The following is a 16,240-nucleotide window of genomic DNA, read 5'->3' on the forward strand; positions in this document are numbered from 1 at the left end:
CTGGCTTTCTCATTTAAGGCGAAGACTCTCCCACTTGAGCCCAGCCCCACTTCTGGCTTTTTGTTAGTTAATTAGAGATAAAAGTCTCATGGACTTTTCTGCCCAGGCTGGCTTTAATCTGAGATGCTCAGATGTCACCTTCCTGAGTAGCTAATATTACAGATGTGAGCCTCCAGCACTTAGCTCCTTGGGCATATTTTGAAACATTTCAAACGCAGGCAGGTCATAAGGTAGTTTGTTCTCACATGATATGATTTACCCGTCAGGATTCAGTCAAGAAATAGAAATACAACTAGTGACTTTAATGGAGATAGTGGAGCATAAACAATTGGTTGGATGGATGGTGATGTCAGAGCAAAGGCAAAATGAGAACAATGCAATCATAAACACATTAGCTGAAGGGAACTTCTGGACACCACAGATGGCTCAGATTGTTCTGCTCTGCTAATTCCTTAAGGCCTTTTGAATTTCCCTATTCCTCACACTGCAGATAAGGGGGTTCAGCATGGAGGTGATCACAGCACAAATCACTGAGGCCAGGGCACATTTTCTTGGAGAACTGGACACCATTGACCCAAGGTACATGCCAATGGCAGTTCCATAAAATAAAAACACGGAGAGATGAGAGCCACAGCTGGAGAGGGCTTTATGCTTCCCGCTTGCTGATGTCATTCTAAGAATAAAAGAAATGATTTTATAGTAAGAGAAAGTGACCCCGAGATGGGAAATAATACAAATAGGGGACTTGAAAAACATGTGGTTAGGTTTTTGATGAGCATTTCAGAGCACTCAAGACTTGAGGCGTGTTGCAATAAAAATTAGAAATTTTCACATCCTTGAAGTTGATAAGGTGTAAGGCAATCAGAGTGTGCACCTGGGATTCAAAAATGCTAATGAGGAAAGACACCAGAGTTAAAAGTGCACAGACATGAGGGTTCATGATGACTGAGTATTTTACGGTATGACAGATGGCCATGAACCTGTCATAGGCCATCACAGTCAGAAGCAGGTCATCTGCATTTCCAAAAATGATAGCAAAAGACATCTGTGTGAGGCAGCCCGCATAGGAGATGGCTCTGCTATAACACTGGATGCCCATCGACATCTTGGGGACAGTGGTGTTGATGAGACCAATGTCACTGATGGACAGGATGGAGAGGAAGAAGTACATAGGGATGTGGAGGTGGGGGTCAGAGATGATGACCAGAATGGTGAGCAGATTTCCGAGCATAGTAATCAAATACATGGACAGGAACAGCCCAAAGAAGATGGATTGTAATTCTGGATCTTCTGAGAGACTTGGGAGAAGGAATTCTGTGACATGTGCTAGGTTTTGTGCTTCTACATTGCTTGAAAACCTGTTGTTTAAAAAATATATTCATTGGAGAAAAAAAAAGAAGTCATAAATAAGTACTCACTACTCCATGTGTTTTGGTTTTTGTAGTCTTGTGGCCTGAACTCAGGGCCTGGGATCTGTCCTTGAGCTCTTTTTGCTAAAAGCTTAAACCACAGCTCCACTTCCAGCTTTTTTGTTTGTTTGTTTGTTTGTTTTGGTAGTTAATTGGAGATAAGACTCTCACAGACTTTCTTGCCACTGCTTTTGGGCCCAAATCTTCAGAATTCAGCTTCCTGAATAGTATTACAGGAGGCATGAGCCACCAACATCCGGCTTCTATGTGTGTTTTACTACCATTGTTCCTTGTGGTAAAATATACAGGACAGCTCTCTGTATTCAGCATTTTTGTGGGCCCTAATCAGTGGCATTAAATTCATTCACCTTGTTTTACAACAATAACTGATATTCATTTAAAGAAATATTCAATCATCCCAAACTGGAACTATGTACCCATTTTAAAGCTTAAGTCTTTGGTTTACCACATTTGGCAAAGACAATCATACTAGGAGACAGAATAAAGAAAAAAAGACTACAAAATTTACCAAAATAATAATGTGAAAGAGGGAGTATATTTAATAGACCCAGATGTTTACTTTGGCTTTAATTTTTTTTGAAAACTGCATTGTAAGTGAAGGGCTCAGTTCCTGAACTTGGAAAGTCTCTATTATGCAGCCTCCACAGGTTTTTGGCATATGTGTATGGGTCCTGGGCTTGAACTCAGGGCCTGGGCTCTGTCTCTAAGTTATTTTTTGCTCAAGAATGGTATTCTATCATTTGAGCCACAACTCCTCTTTGGGCTTTGTTGGTGGTTAGTTGCAGATCAGAGTCTCATAGACTTCACTGCCTGGGCTGATTTGAACTGCAATCCTAAGATATCAGCCTCTTGAGTACATGGGATTTGAGGTGTGAACCACCAGCTTCTGGCTGTTCTTCAAGCTTTAGATGAAAGAATGCAGCCTGGGGGTGACCATAGTGCCATCAGTGAAGATAATAGACCCTTTCTGAGAGAATGTGGAAAACTAAAGGAAGGTGTACCTCAAGCCCTACTGTAGTCATTAAGCAAACCCTCTACAGCCATCAGAGAAGTCTCGATGCTTCCCACACCACCATGGGACTCTAAAATGTAAATTGTCAAGAAAACAAAAAGGTGCTGGTGACAATATAAGGCAAAGGAGCCCTTACACTCTATGGCTCCCCATGGAAATCAACAAGGAGATTCCAAGAAAGAACAAATGGAATTGCCATAGGATTCTGCCATATCACTCTTGGGCCTGTATTTGAGAGTGCCTACATTCGTTATTGTTTATATTTGTTGTACCCATGTGAGCTGCATCAGACAAGCATCATGTACTGAGAAATTTGAAGGACCTTTACTAAAGCCAGTAGCCTAGAGTGGCTATGACCCAAGAAAACTCTCTGAGCCCTGAGGGGAAGTTAAATGAGATTTTACCTTGTCATTAATTTACTTTACTGTTATAATAGACATGGATATACAGAGTATCTACAATGACATGAGTCGGGTAATGAGTACATTTCCTTTCCTAGAGCATCTTCTGTTCTCTCACTCTCTCCCAGTCCCTCCCTCCCATCTCTACCCGCAACTTGTATAGTTCACTTTCATCAGTGTCCAGTGAGCCCCACTGCTGCACTTTTTACCCTTTTCTCCTGAATTTCTGTACCCTCCTCCAAACTCTGCTGAAGATAAACACTTGAATATACCATACATAAGGAAAATAAGACAGAATCATCAAAAAATTTAAACAAAATTTTAAAAAAAATTTAAGAGACCTCTTGTTTCCATATGTTGGAAAATATATATATATAATTTTATGGGAATGTGGAGAGGCATGTAGTCTTGCGCCTCCTAAGGGTTTCCTCTTTTGGTCTCACTGTGTAAGCATCTAGAATCCTGTATAATTTATCATATCTCAGTGCATTTTAAATCTAATTTTCACATATCAGAGACAGCATGCGCTTTTTGACTTTGTGACCTTGGATTACCTCACTTAACATGCTCTGTTCTACTTCATGTATTTTCCTGCAGATGACATGATTTTATTCCTTCTAATGGCTATGTAAATTTCATTGTGTATACATAACACAATCTTTTTAGATCCACTCATCTATTGTAGGGAATCCGCACTGCTTCCATATAGTTTTTAAAGGCAGAAACTACAAAAGAAACTATATATGTTTGGTTACAATATATAAAATGTAATATGTAGTATATAGTACATAATGTATGATATAAAATATGTATTATATAGTAATATGTAGTCTATCAAACATGATATATAATGTTTATGTAATATAATATTTGTATTAGAAATTAATATAATTATTTTATAATATAAATTACTAATAAAAATTACTTTATCATATAAAAATAATGCTTTCATATTATAATTTATACATTTTATAATATAAATATAATAAAGTATATGATGTAATTATATTATATGCTCCATATATTATGTACAATATAGAGTTTTTAAATATTAAAATAAATACAAAGATCAGTGAAGATTAGTCAAGCTGAGTAGAATAGTAAAGCTGTCTTATGTTGTTAAAAACAATACAAGAGAAAAATCACCAGCAAAGGCAGGAAAGTCCTTGAGAAAATGGGAATGCATTTAATAGCATCAAAATGAGTTCAGCCAGGCACCAGTGACTCATGCCTGTAATCCTAGCTACTCAGGAAGCTGAGGTCTGAAGATACGGATTGGTATCAGCCCAGACAGAAAAGTTTGTGAGACTCTTATTTCCAGTTAACTACCAAAAATCTGAAAGTAGAGCTGTGGGTCAAGTGATAGAGTGCTAGCCTTGAGCAAAAATAGCTCAGGGACAGTGCCCAGGCCCTGACTCCAAGCCCCAAGGCTGACACAAGAAACAAAACCTTCCATTCCATTTGACCACACTGTATGAAAAAATAGATGATAAGGAACGAATAAGTAACAGATAAAGTTCCCTGAAAGTCAAGTAGGGGTGAACTAAACACTAAGTAGGAACACAGACTGTTTAGTTTAAAAAAAAAGTATCAGGAAGCAAAATAATGTTTAATAGGAAAGTTGGTAGTTATGGGGAGAACAGGTAAATGAATCAAAAAAGAACAGGGGATAATGTACATATGTGATAAAGGAAGTAGGAAACCAAATTAGTCTGGGGGAAGAGGAAACAGGCAGGATGGAGAGAATTATGTCAGAGGTGGGCACAATGAAACAGCACTGGACACATTGTTGGACATGTAAAATTATAACCTCCTTGAACATAGTTTTAAAGTTCAAAAAAGTGACAAGAAAGCATTAAGTAGGGCTGGGTACTGGTGGGTTAACACTCATAATCCTAGCTACTCGGGAGGGTAAGATCTGAGGATCACAGTTCAAAGCCAGCTCAGGCAGAAAAAGTCTATGAGACTCTCATCACCAGTTAACTATCAAAAAGCCAGAAGTGGAGCTGTAGCTCAAGTGGTAGAGTGCTAGTCTTGAGAAGAAAAAAAAGCCTCAGGGACAGAGCTCAGATCCTGAGTTCAAGCCAGCACCAGCACAATAAATAAATAAACAAATAACAGACCTATCTATGATTAGAAATGCTAGACTGATTAAAAAAGATAAGATACTGTTAGTTTTCTTGATAATGGACATTCTTACTGGGGTGATGTGGCAGCTCAATGCTGTTTTGATTGGCATTTCTTTTATGGCCAGTGATGTAGAGCACTTTTTCATAACCAATGTTGGAGCAGATGTGGCCAAAAGGGAACCCTACTTCATTGTTGGTGGGAATGTAAACTGGTTCAGCCACTCTGGAAAGCAGTATGGAGATTCCTCAGAAGGCTAAATATAGAGCTCCCCTATGATCCAGCAGCCCCACTTTTGGGCATCTACCAGAAAGACTACAAACAAGAACACACTAAAGCCACCAGCACAATAATGTTCATCACAGCACAATTTGTCATTGCTAAAATATGGAACAAACGCAGATGTCCCTCAGTAGATGAGTGGATCAGGAAAATGTGGTACATATACACAATGGAATTTTATGCCTCTATCAGAAAGAATGACATTGCCCCATTCATAAGGAAATGGAAGAACTTGGAAAAAATTATACTAAGTGAAGTGAGCCAAACCCAAAGAAACATGGACTCTATGGTTTCTCTCATAGGGAAAAATTAGCACAAATTTAGGCTAGTCACAGCAGAGGATCACAAGAGCCCAATAGCTATGCCCTTATGAACACATAAGATGATGCTAAGTGAAATGAACTCCATGTTATGGAAACAAGTGTTATATCACTGTTGTAATTACTTTCAACATGCCATGTGAAACCGTAGCTTCTTTTGTTGATGATCCTCTTGTATCCCCTTCCTGTGGTTGTCCCTGCTCTATCACTGTATCTCATCTGAGTACCCTGGATACTGTATATACTGGTATTAGAACTAGGGAAGTGAAAGGGAATATCAAAATTGAGAGACAAAGGATAAAAAGACAAACAACTCCAAAAGCAATACTTTCAAAACCATTTGGTGTAAACCAACTGAACAACTCATGGAAGGAGAGGGAAAGAGGGAGGGGAGAGGGGAATGAGGGAAGAAGTAACAAATAGTACAAGAAATGTACCCATGTCCTAACATATGAAACTGTAACCCCTCTGTACATCACTTTGACAATAAATAATTATCAAAAATAAAAAAGAAGCAATGGAACATCAAAAAAAAGATAAATCAGAAAAACAGTGACTTTATGTTAAGAAGCCACTCAAGAATACAGAACCAAGACTGGGGGTGGGGGGGAAACAAAATGCTATCTTACGTGGGAAATGTTTTCATGAGGTAGTATAAACCTAAAACAAAACTGGAAAATGTTTCCTAACTAGGATTGCTTTTTAATCATTGACAGAGACCAGGGTACACTAATAACCTACTTATGATTAATGACAGTATACCATTACATGTATTTAAATGTCTATCCATATTGAACTCCCCCACAGAAAATGATATATGTTAAATGAATATACTGTGTTTTGGATTTTCACTGATAACGTAAAACCTAACAAATGTAAATAATAATGTGATAACATGTGATCTTTTGATATATACTCTTTTATATAATGTTTAATTTGGTTGAATATTTAGATATACATGTGTACATATATATATATGTGTGTGTGTGTGTATATATATATATATATATATATCCTCAGTCATCTTTGTGTCACTCTGTGTGTATGTGTGTGTATTCATGTGACAGTAAGAGAACTTGAACTCAGGGCCTGTGCTCTGTCCCTGAGCTTTTTCTCTCAGAGCTAGAGCTTCACTACTTGAGCTACATCTCCACTTCTGGCTTTTTAGTGGTTAATCGGAGATAAGATTCTCATGGATATTCATGCCCAAGCTGGCTTTGAACAATGATCCTCAGATGTCAGCCTCCTGAGTAGCTAGGATTACAAGCATGAGCCACTAACACCCAGCCTCAACCACCTTTAATGATTCTTGGCTAACAAATTTGAGTGGTCATTTTCATACATGGTGGATGAAGAGAAATCTCAATTCAATTAATTATAGAACCCCTGAAAGATATCTGAAACAAGGCAAATTGTTCTGATGTAAAGAAAGTAAATTTAATTTTGTATTCAGATAACACAATCCAAGTACTTAGAGTTTCCATGAGTCATCTAACTGAAGAACATTTGAAGCTTTATCTTAGGGTAAAATAAGGTATACTCAACTACTTCTAAATATTATTAGAATGATATTGTAACAGCCATGTTAAACATGTCATGTTAAAAAGAAAAAAGTTTTCTGGGGCTGGCAATGTGGCTTAGTGGTAGAGTAGCATGCATGAAGCCCTGGGTTCGATTCCCCAGTACCACATAAACAAAAAGCCAGAAGTGGTGCTGTGGCTTCAGTTGTAGAGTGCTATCCTTGAGCAAAAGAAGCCAGTGACAGTGCCCAGCCCTGAGTCTAAGCCCCAGGACAGTCTCACACACACACACACACACACACACACACACACACACACACACACACACACACACTATTCTGTATTTTACTGCAATCATGGACTTTCTACTTCTAATCTTGTCTTCTAAGATTATTATTATCACCTATTATTATTGCCCAATTGGGTATCTCTAAAGTATCTCATTTAAAGTGTATGAATGTCAAGTGGGAATAATTATGCTTCTATGTAAACCATATACAGAATGGTGAGTATATATTCTTTCTTACCCTGACCCCCAATAATTTTTTTCTTTTTCTCTTGAAAAGGTGCCCAAGCAATATGGCAGCAGAAAATCTAACACATGTCACAGAATTCCTTCTCAGAGGATCCAAAATTACAGCCCATCCTCTTCAGGGTGTTTCTTTCCCTGTACCTGGTCACTGTGCTTGGAAATCTGCTCATTATCCTGGCCATCAGCTCAGATCCCCACCTCCACACCCCCATGTACTTCTTCCTCTCCATCCTCTCCTTCAATGACAGCTGTTTCACCTCCACCACCGTCCACAAGATGCTGCTGAACATCCAGACTCACAGCAGAGCCATCTCCTATGTGGACTGCCTCTCACAGATGTCTGTTTTGTCATTGTTGCTGATATGGATGATATGCTTCTGACTGTGATGGCCTATGACCGGTTTGTGGCCATCTGTCACCCTTTGCATTATTCTGTCACCATGAGCTCTGTGCACTCTTAGTGTTGTCTTTTCTGATGAGCATTCTGAGCAGCTTTCTATATGATATGCTTGTGGTGCAATTGAAGAACTTCAAGAAGGTGGAAATTTCTAATTTTTATTGTGACCCTTCCCAAATTCTTCACCTTAGCTGTGCTGACACCTTCTTTAACCACCTTGTCAAGGATTTTCTGGTTGTTCTCTATGGTCTCTGCCCCATTTCCAGGATCTTCTTCTCCTATTATAAAATTATTTCATCCATTATGAGGATCCCTTCAGGTGAGAAACACAAAGCCCTCTCCACCTGTGGCTCCCACCTCTTTGTGGTATGTTTATTTTATGGAACCGTCATTGGTGCATACCTTGGGTCAATGGTGTCAAATTCTCCTAAAGAAAGTGCAGTGGCCTCAGGGATATATGCTGTGGTTACCCCTATGTTGAACCCCTTCATTTATAGCCTGAGGAACAGGGACATCAAGAGTGCCTTATTTAAGCTATGGAGGAGGAAGAGGAAGAAGAAAATTTAAAAAGGTAGAGAAAAAGAGCACCAGTACTGTTTTTTTATTTTGTTTTGTTGCCAGTCCTGGGGACTGAACTCAGGCAACAACAAATGCTAGGGGGATGCATAAGAAGAGGAACCCTTCTCCACTGTCAGTGGGAGTATAAACTAGTACAACCACTCTGGAGAACAGTATGAAGGTTCCTCAAAAATCTCAGCATAGGGCTGGGGATATGGCCTAGTGGCAAGAGTGCTTGCCCCGTATACATGAGGCCCTGGGTTCAATTCCCCAGCACCACATATACAGAAAACGGCCAGAAGTGGCACTGTGGCTCAAGTGGCAGAGTGCTAGCCTTGAGCAAAAAGAAGCCAGGGACAGTGCTCAGGCCCTGAGTTCAAGGCCCAGAACTGGCCAAAAAAAAAAAAAATCTCAGCATAGACATACCCTATGACCTAACCATAATACTCCTAGGCATCTATCCTGAACAAAAGGATCCAGGATACCACAAAGACACCTGCACATCCATGTTTATCACTGCACAATTCACAGTAGCCAAAATACGGAAACAACCCAGATGCCCCACTACAGATGAATGGATCCAAAAAATGTGGTACCTGTACACAATGGAATTCTACACAGCGATTAGAAATGCTAAAATAATGGCATTCACAAGGAAATAGTCAGATCTTGAACAAATAATGTTGAGCAAGACAAGCCTAGAACACAGAGAACAAAGGTGCATGGTCTCCCTGATATGGGGGTGTTAATGGAAGGGGGGAGAACAGTAGAGATCGTGTCTGTAAAATAACAAACTTCTTTTCAAATGGTATTTCCACATGTTTTGGTCAGCGACTTTACATTATATCTCTAAATCCAAACAATTACTAAGTAAACATAAAAAGGTCTAGGATAAACCTATCAGAGGATCACAATAGCTCAACAGCTATGTACATATGATTAGATAAGATGAGGATAAGCAAAATGAACTCCAAGAGATGGAAATGATGATTTTATTGTTGTCGTTATGTTTAGTGTACTAGGTGAATTTCCTTTGGCATACCCCCTGTGGTCACTGTATATAATTGTGGTACACTGGATATTGTATATATGCTTATCTGAACTAGGTAAAGGAAAGAAAAATGAGGGAGGGTATAGCAAATATGACAAGAAATGTGCCCACTGCCTTATTATGTAACTGTAACCCCTCTGTACATCACCTTGTCAAAAAAATTTAATTAAAAGAATAACTCAGAGACAATTCCCAGGCCCTGAGTTCAAATCCTAGTACTGGCAAAAAAAGACCAATCAGAGGTATATTGTATTCATAAACTGCTTTATTAATTGAGGCATCTCCTTTGTAGAATACTTAAAGATAATAATAAAAGGGGGCAGTATAATTAGAGAACCCAACTCTACAGCCCATTCTCTTCCTTATATCACTGACCAGGGGCGATGAGCATTTCCTCATGCATTTCTTTGCCATTGTCACCTCTTCTGATAAGTCTCTCCTTCATTCCTTTGCCTACTTCTGCACCAAGCTTGATCTGTTCTGTGTGCTGGGTTTTCCAGTGCAGAGGTCTGCCCCGAATGTGGTTTGGCTTTGAGTGGGGCTCTCCCCAAGGCCCAGCAGGCTGCCATGGGACCTGGTTACATGGACTTGCAGATTTTCCAATTCTCCTTTTTCTGAGTCATAAGCTTGAAATTTCTTGATTGGCAGTAGGCTCTGACTGCTAGCCTTTTCCTGGCATCCATTCTCAAGATGGATTTCCAGATTAGCGCTTTGTATTTCTGACTGAGCAGGCAGAGCTCTGGCATTGCCTGTCTAGTTTGCCATCATAGATTGTCTCCCCCAGTATGTGTTTCTTTATCACCTAAAAAAGACTTACTAATTCACTTTCTACTCCCCAAAGCCTCTATGACTTTGTTTGTATATAGATGGAAATCTGTTTTCTAAAGAATATTACTCTGTATCAGTTCTTTGAAACTTTTCTCTTCTTTATAGTTTATCCATAATGTTCCTGTTTGGGTTGGCTTTATACAATGTTCCTAGGCATTTCTAATTCAACATCAAAAGCACTTAGCATGACAAACAGTGACACCATGTCTCCTGAAGCTATCCTCTTCAATGTTTGTTCTTCCTCTCAAGACAGATAACTTCTTCATGAATGCAGTAGTGCAATGCATACATCTTACTTGTGTGTGTGTGTGTGTGTGTGTGCGTGCATGTGTTGTGCTGATAGCTGGTACTTGAACTCAGGGCCCTGTGCTCTCATGTGACTTTTTTCAGTCATGGGACTTGAACTCGGGGCCTAGGTGTTGCCTCTGAGATCCTTTTGTTCAAGGCTAGTGCTCTACCACTTGAGCCACAGGTCTACTTCCAGTTTTTTGGTGATTAATTGGAGATAAAAGTCTCACAGACTTTCTTGCCTGGACTGGCTTCAAACCACAATTCTCACATCTCAGTCTCCTGAGTAGCTCAGATCACAGATGTAAGCCACAAGGGCACTGCATGACAAGTAGGTTCTTGTTATCTGAACAAAAACATGCGAGAATACAAGTAAAATTCTGACCTTTCAGGACAGTACTTATAGCCTTTTATGTATGATTTTAGTTAAGCTTGAAGAGTTTCTTTGTGATAACTTCTTTCTCTCACCCCATTTACAAATGGAAGATACTAAGAATAGGATTCACAGAAATGGAGCTGTGGCTCAAGTGGTAGAGAGCCAGCCCTGAGTAAAAGGGACAGTGCCCAGGCCCTGGGTTCAAGCTCCAGGTCTGGTATATAGTTAAAAATGCTTACCTTTATCTACTTAAAGGAAACTCCAACTCATTATTTTGTTATTTCTCGCTATGGTTTAATTAGAAAATGCCCAAAGAGAAAATATATGGATTCTTGAAAACACACATGAGACAGATTTTTCATGTGGAAAATTGGGGTAATAATTATCTAGCATAGGGCTTTTTATTAATGCCAGCTAAATTTATTTTATTTCTTTTTTTTCAAATTTTCATTATCAAACTGATGTACAGACAGGTTACAGTTTCATACGTTAGGCATTAGATACATTTCTTGTACTGTTTGTTACCTTGTCCCTCATACCCCCCTTCCTCCTCCCCCTTTCCCTTTCCCCCCCTGAGGTGTTCAGTTCATTTACACCAAACAGTTTTGCAAGTATTGCTTTTGTAGTTGTTTGTCTTTTTTTACCCTGTGTCTCTCAATTTTGGTATTCCCTTTCAATTTCCTACTTCTAATACCAGTATACCGGGTTTCCAACATACTCAGATAAGATTACAGAGATAGTGTAGGTACAACCACAGGAAGGTGATACAAGAACATTATCAATAATAGAAGCTACAGATACACATGGGACGTTGAAAGTAGTTACAACTGTGATATATCAATCATTTCCATAACATGGAGTTCATTTCACTTAGCATCATCTTATGTGATGCTCTGCTATGACTTGCCTAAACCTGTGCTAATTATTCCCAATAAGGGAGACCATAGAGTCCATGTTTCTTTGGGTCTGGCTCACTTCACTTAGTATAATTTTTTCCAAGTCCTTCCATTTCCTTACAAATGGGACAATGTCATTCTTTCTGATAGAGGCATAAAATTCCATTGTGTATATGTACCACATTTTCCTGATCCATTCGTCTACTGAGGGGCATCTGGGTTGGTTCCAGATTCTAGCTATGACAAATTGTGCTGCGATGAACATTGTTGTGCTGGTGGCATTACTGTGATTTTGTTTGTGGTCTTTTGGATAGATACCCAAAAGTAGGGCTGCTGGGTCATAGGGGAGTTCTATATTTAGCCTTCTGAGGAATCTCCATACTGCTTGCCAGAGTGGCTGAACCAGTTTACATTCCCACCAACAATGAAGTAGGGTTCCCTTTTGGCCACATCCCTTCCAACAATTGTTATTGTTAGTTTTCTTGATATATGACATTCTTACTGGGGTGAGATGGAATCTCAATGTTGTTTTGATTTGCATTTCTTTTATGGCCAGTGATGTAGAGCACTTTTTCATGTCTCTTGGCCATTCTCATGTCCTCATCAGAGAAGTCTCTTTGTAAGTCTTTAGCCCACTTGATGAGGGGGCTATTGGTTCTTTGCGGTTTTGTTTTGGAAGAAGGTAATTTTTTTAGTTCTGCATATCTTTTAGAGATGAGGCCTTTAGCATAGGGCTTTGTACTTAAATTTATTTAAAAGATTAGCTAGTGGTTCTAAATCTCCTGTGTGCATATATTCACATGTCTAAATTTTCAAATACTCACTGGGCACCAGTGGCTCACTCCTGTAATCCGAGTTAACCAGGAGGCTAAAATCTAAAGAATACACTTCAAAGCCAACCCAAGTAGGAAAATCCATGAGGCACTTATCTCCACACTGTTTTTTTAATCCAGAAGTGCAGCTTTGGCTCAAGTGGTAGATCAATAGTCTTGAGCAAAAGAAGCTCAGCCTCAGACTCTTGAGTTTAAGCCCTAGCACAGAAAAGTAGATAACTTTACTAAATTCCCAAGTTTAAACTAAGAACACAATCATGCAAAGAACAAGAAACACAAGTGCCAGTGGCTCTAGCTTCTCAATAGGCTGAGATCTGAAAAACACAGTTTGAAGCCAACCCAGGCAGGAAAGTTTGTGAGACTTTGATCTCCAATTAACCACCAAAAAGCTGGAAGTAGAGCTGTGGCTCAAGTGATAGAGTGCCAATCTTGAACAAAAGAAACTCAGGGGGGGGGTGGTAATAAGGCCTAGTGATAGAGTGCTTGCCCTGGGTCCGATTCCTCAGCACCACATACATAGAAAAAGCCGGAGGTGGCACTGTGGCTCAAGTTGTAGTTTGCTAACCTTGAGCAAAAAGAAGCCAGGGACAGTGCTCAGACCTTGAGTTCAAGCCCTAGGACTGACACAAAAATTACCCAAATAGAAACAAAGTACACAGTCTTTCAAAAAAAAATAATAAATTTGGAAACATGAACCAAGCCAAGAAATACATTAAATGTTCAGAAATTAGTAAGTTTTTCTCATGTTTTATTAAAATCAATCAGCTATACAAGGTTTCATTTAATATGTCCACATATAAATATGATGTAGCTTGGTCAAACTCACCCCCGCCAGCACTCTCCCATCTATTCCTCTTCCCAAACCAATCTCAATAAGATTCATAGTCTTATTTTCACACGTGTACATAAAGTATTGTCTTTCTTAAAGAAATAGAGATCTATGAATTACTTGACAAGTTCAAAATAACCATCTGAAAGACTGCCAAGGAGCTGAACACAGGCACACATAAACATCAAGAAAATAATGCTTTAAAAAGTTAGTCAGGGACCTGTGGCTCATGCTTGTAATTCTAGCTACTCAGGAGCCTGAGATCTCAGGGTCATTGTTTGAAGCCAGGCCAGGGAGGAAAGTTTGTGAAACTTTTATCTCCAATTAACCACTTTAGGCCCAAAGTGGAGCTGTGGCTCAAGTGGTAGGGTGCCCACCTTAAGCAAAAAGTTCAGGGACAGTGCCAAGGCACTGAGTGCAAGTCTCTGGCAAGCACATTAAAAAAAAAAAAAAGAAATCTTAACAATAGATTTGCACAGACAGTCACACACAAAACAAAATGATGCTTAAAAGATAGAAAATTAACAGATTAACAGAAAATTAATATATATTGTAGAAAAAAGGAAGCAATTGGAGAATGCAGTAACTGAATTAAATTATTCAATAGAGTGCTCCTTGTAGTCTATTGAATGGGAGGAGAACTAAAACAAGAAGTGGTGCTGTGGCTCAAAGTGGTAAGTACTCGCCTTAAGGGAAAAGAGCTCAGGGACAGCGTCCAGGTCCTGAGTTCAAACCCAATAATCAACAACAGAAAAGAAAAAACCCTACATATTCTTCTCCAACATTTGTAGAGCTGTCCTGAAACTCTGGCAAAGTTGCAGGGTATAAAATTAACCCACAAAAACCAGTTGCTTTTCTGTATGCCAACAATGAGAAGATCAAGACTAAAACCAGGAAAGCAACTCCATTTGTAGTAACCTCAAAATAAATAAAATACCTAGGAATTAACTTAACCAAATTTGTGAAGGACCTCTATCATGAAAACTTTAAAAATCTTTAAAAAATAAATTAAAGCAGATTTAAGGAAATGGATAAACCTCCCACGCTCCTGGATTAGAAGGATTAACATTATGAAAAAGGCAATAGTGCACAAAGTTATCTACAAATTCAATGTGACACTCATCAAAATCCCAACAACATTCTTCAATGATATAGAGTAAACAATCTAAAAATTCTTATGGAATAATAGAAGACCTCAAACAGCAAAAACAATCCTTACCAGGAAAAACAGTGTTGGGAGGAGTATCAATGCCCAAACTTCAAAGTCTATTGCAGAGCTGTAGTTATTTAAAAAACAAAAAACAAAAAACAAAAAACACCCAGCTTGGTACTAGCACAAGAATAAGCCTGAGGACCAGTGGAATAGAAGACCCAGAATTGAACCCACAGACCTATAGCCACCAAATCTTTGATAAAGGAGCCAAAAACACGGGTTGGTTGGAAGAAAGCCTCTTCAATAAATGCTGCTGGTGAAATTGGCTATCCACAAGCAGAAAACTGAAGCTAGATTCTTAAGTATCACCCTGCGCCAGAATCAATTCCAAATGAATCAAAGCCCTCAATTTAAAGCCAGATACCATGAAAATATTCCAGGAAGGGGTAGAGGAAACACTAGGGCTCCTAGGCATGGGTCAGAACTTCCTAAGTAAAGATCTAGAATCACAGCAAATCAAAGAAAGACTGGGTAAATGGGACTGCATGTCAAAGGACATGGCTAACAAAATATATAGAAAGCACATAGAATGGGAAACTTTTATCAGCTATGTATCAGACAAGGGCCTCATATCTAAAATATACTTAGAGCTCAAAATATTAAACCCTCAAAGAAACGACTACCTATTAATAAGTGGGCTAAAGACTTAAAGAGAGACTTTTCAGAAGAAGTAAGAATTGCCAATAGACACATGAAGAAATGTACAACATCTCTGGCCATAAAAGAAATGCAAATCAAAGCAACATTGAGATTCCACCTCACCCCAGGCAGATGGTCATTATCAAGAAAACTAACAATAACAGATTCTGGCATGGATTTGGCTAAAAGGGAATTCCGCTACACTGTTGGTGAGAATGTAACCTTTCTCAACCACTCTGGAAAGCAGTATGAAGGTTCCTCAAAATAGGGTGCCCAGAAATCCCACTCCTGGTTATCCAGCCAATTGACTTCATATAAAACCACACTGAAGCTACCAGCACAACCATGTTTGCTCCAGCATTGTTTACCATAGCCAAGATATGGAATCAACCCAGATGCCCCTCAGTGGACAAATGGATCAAGAAAATGTGAGATATATATAGCATTTCCCTAGTCTCAGGTCCTCAGCTCCTCCCACTAGCCCCCAGATCTACCCATACCTAATGAGCCACTCCTACACACTACCTAACTACTTCCCCTTTACCCCCAGAGAGAGAAGCTGCCACCTGGATAAGGTGCAGACGTCATGTAGCTCCCTCTCCCATGGGAACTATGGCCCCACTAATAAACCTTCTTATGAACCTTCTTCTCCTGCCTGTGATTATCTCCGTATGGTCCTCTGGGATGGCCAAGACATATGCTTTCATT

At 39.2% G+C, this 16,240-nt stretch overlaps 2 pseudogenes; one reads left to right on the forward strand and one right to left on the reverse strand.

Annotated features, from left to right (window-relative positions):
* Window positions 1-444: 444 nt before the first annotated feature.
* Window positions 445-1,426, reverse strand: LOC125347677 (annotated as a pseudogene).
* A 6,233-nt stretch (window positions 1,427-7,659) lies between these two features.
* On the forward strand, window positions 7,660-8,588 carry LOC125347950 (annotated as a pseudogene).
* The last annotated feature ends 7,652 nt before the right edge of the window (window positions 8,589-16,240 follow it).

Source organism: Perognathus longimembris, chromosome 3 (assembly GCF_023159225.1).
Source record: "Perognathus longimembris pacificus isolate PPM17 chromosome 3, ASM2315922v1, whole genome shotgun sequence".
In the NCBI taxonomy this organism is placed as follows: domain Eukaryota; kingdom Metazoa; phylum Chordata; class Mammalia; order Rodentia; family Heteromyidae; genus Perognathus; species Perognathus longimembris.